Source organism: Pan paniscus, chromosome 2 (assembly GCF_029289425.2).
Source record: "Pan paniscus chromosome 2, NHGRI_mPanPan1-v2.0_pri, whole genome shotgun sequence".
Classification (NCBI taxonomy): Eukaryota; Metazoa; Chordata; class Mammalia; order Primates; family Hominidae; genus Pan; species Pan paniscus.
Window position 1 is genome coordinate 180,556,972 of NC_085926.1, and position 2,614 is coordinate 180,559,585.

The 2,614-nt window shown below is 39.5% G+C and overlaps 1 pseudogene; it reads left to right on the forward strand.

The window, feature by feature from the left end:
• Positions 1-1,221: 1,221 nt before the first annotated feature.
• LOC134729926 (group 10 secretory phospholipase A2-like) lies at positions 1,222-1,699 on the forward strand (annotated as a pseudogene).
• Positions 1,700-2,614: the final 915 nt, after the last annotated feature.

Consider the following 2,614-nt stretch of genomic DNA (forward strand, 5'->3'; position numbering starts at 1 on the left):
TAATCAACATAAAAGGCAAGAACTTTGAAAAATGAGCAGAGGCAATTCAGTGGAGAAAGGACAGTCTTTTCAACAAATGGTGCTGGAACAACTGGGGATATGAAAAAAAAAAAAAAACCCTAGACACAGACCTTACACCTTTCACAAAATTTGACTCTAAGCAGATCATAAACCTAAACATTAAAACACAAAACTGTAAAACTTCTAGAAGATAACATAGGATAAAATAGAGGTGACTTTGGGTTTAGTGGTGTGTTTTTAGATACAACACTAAAAACACAATCCATGAAAAAAATTAGCAAGTCAGACTTTATTAAAATTAAAAACTCTTCAAAACACACTTTGCTCTGCCATTGATGGCATCTGTAAGACTCAAGGCAAAAGGAACTACAGAAGTACTCTAGTTGATAAAGTTTTTCCCCATAGAGGTATGGATTAAGAATTCTAGTACTGCCTGATACTGCTATACATGTATACAGGAATTGAACAATTAAGTAAATGGATAGCAGATGATAGGAGGCAGTTTTCTCACTGTTGAAGTAGGAATTTATAGATAAGGAAAAGGAGGGGAGTAGAATGATGTATGTGGTAATGGATTCAAACTAGAAACATCAGTAAAAACTTCTATAATAATTAACAATATGGAAACAGATGGTTACACATAGAAATATTTATAAATATGTGTATATATACAAGGTAGTATACATACATATATTTCATTGCTCTGTCAGGTGAGAAGCCTGCAAAAAAAAAACTACATCTCAATAGCAATGAACACACCTAGCACCCAGATCGTGGTTCCCAACATCATTCTCCAAAATAAAGGAACCAGGGCTCCTTGGAGAAATGAGTGACTATGACTGGGGCAGGAAATACACAAGATTAGCCTGGGGTGTCTTATAGTGCTACAAGTAAGAAACTGCATTCTCTCTCCCTTACTCTGTCTCTCTTCTTCTCTCTCTCTCTCTCTCTCACACACACACACACACACACAAATTAATGAGAGTATCTCAAAGGGGCTCAGGACCAAAAAGCTCCCAATGGCCAAAGCTAGAAGGATTTAAGCAATGAAATAAATAGTTTTGGATTAGAGCCCAGAGTATAAAATGCATATCCATGAGCTCAGATCTGATATAAATATATGATTAAATAAGTTAATAAACACAGGAAAAGAAACAAATATTCAGTACAAAAAAAGAATTCCAAATAAATTATACTGATATGGTGACTAGGTCAGCCAGGCTTGGTGACTACACTGGCCCGGCTACACCGTTCCACACCTCCCACTGTTGGACTGGGCTGCTACCTCTGTGCCTGCCAGTCATGTTATTAATACTACTGCCACTGCTGTCACTGCTGCTGCTGCTGCTGGGACCTGGCCCTGGGTCCCGCCAGGCCTCCAAGAGGTCACACGTGCACCGACGTGGGATCCTGGAACTGGCAGGAACTGTGGGTTGTATTGACTCCTGAACCGCACTTACCTATATGAAATACAGTTGCTACTGTGGCCTGGGAGGCCATGGCCAGCACTGGGATGCCATTGACTGGACCAGCAGAGAACAAATGCCGAAAGCTCTTGTGCAAGTGTGACCAGGAGATTGCTAACTGCTTAGCCCGAACTGAGTACAACTTAAAGTATCTCTTCTACCCCCAGTTTCTGTGAAAGCAGGACTCGCCCAAGTGCGACTGGCTAGCTTGACTTGAAATGCTCCTTTGCACAGAGAAATAAAACTCCTTCTCGCTAATGAAAAAGTATTATATTGATACTTCACCCTAATGGAGGGGGAGCAAAACTTGCCACTCCTTAAGGGCTATGTATAAAGAACTTCCATCCAAGGAGTACAGTTAGAAGAGGGAAATTTAAGTGAGTATTTTTATGATAGGGACACTCAAGAAACAGTAACCCAACCAAGTGATCAAGGTCAATATCAACCATCATAAATCACGTTGATAATCTTGATATTATGTGTGATGAAAATGGCACTTTTCTTCTATAATAAACCCATAACCCCAGTCTAATTGTGAGAAAAACATCTGTGAACCTAAATAACAGAGAGGGAGACTCTCTAAAAGAAAATGATGTTTATTTGGGAATAAGCGTTGCCATGGCAATAAGCAGCCCATAGTAAACCATATGAGTATTCAGGGAAGTAACAGAAGAAAAAGGCTTTTAGAGGAAAAATGAGGATTATACAATTGTTATGACACAATTATCCTTGGCTACAGGGATCAGTAAGAAGAGTGGCACTAGTCTGAGGTTGAACAGGAAGTTGCTGGGCAGATGTCCTCACAGGGGTACTTCTTTGTGTATAGTTGCAATGGCCTTTGTGCAAGGTTGTGGTTTCTGCAGTCTTCTGTGATAGTTCTTGTTACCAGGCATTTGGGCTTGAGAAACTTCCCTTCGAGAACTTCCCTGGGTCTCTTTGTCAGGAATTTTAATGCAAGTGACTCCATTTTGATTCTGACAACTTTCACATAATCAATAGATTTGTGAAATTTATTCTAATTATATTGAAATTTTACAAATTCCAACAGAGGGCATCCTACAGTATACCAGACCAGTATGCCTCGAAACTTGTCAAGGTCATTAAAAGCAAGGAAAATCAAGAGGAAT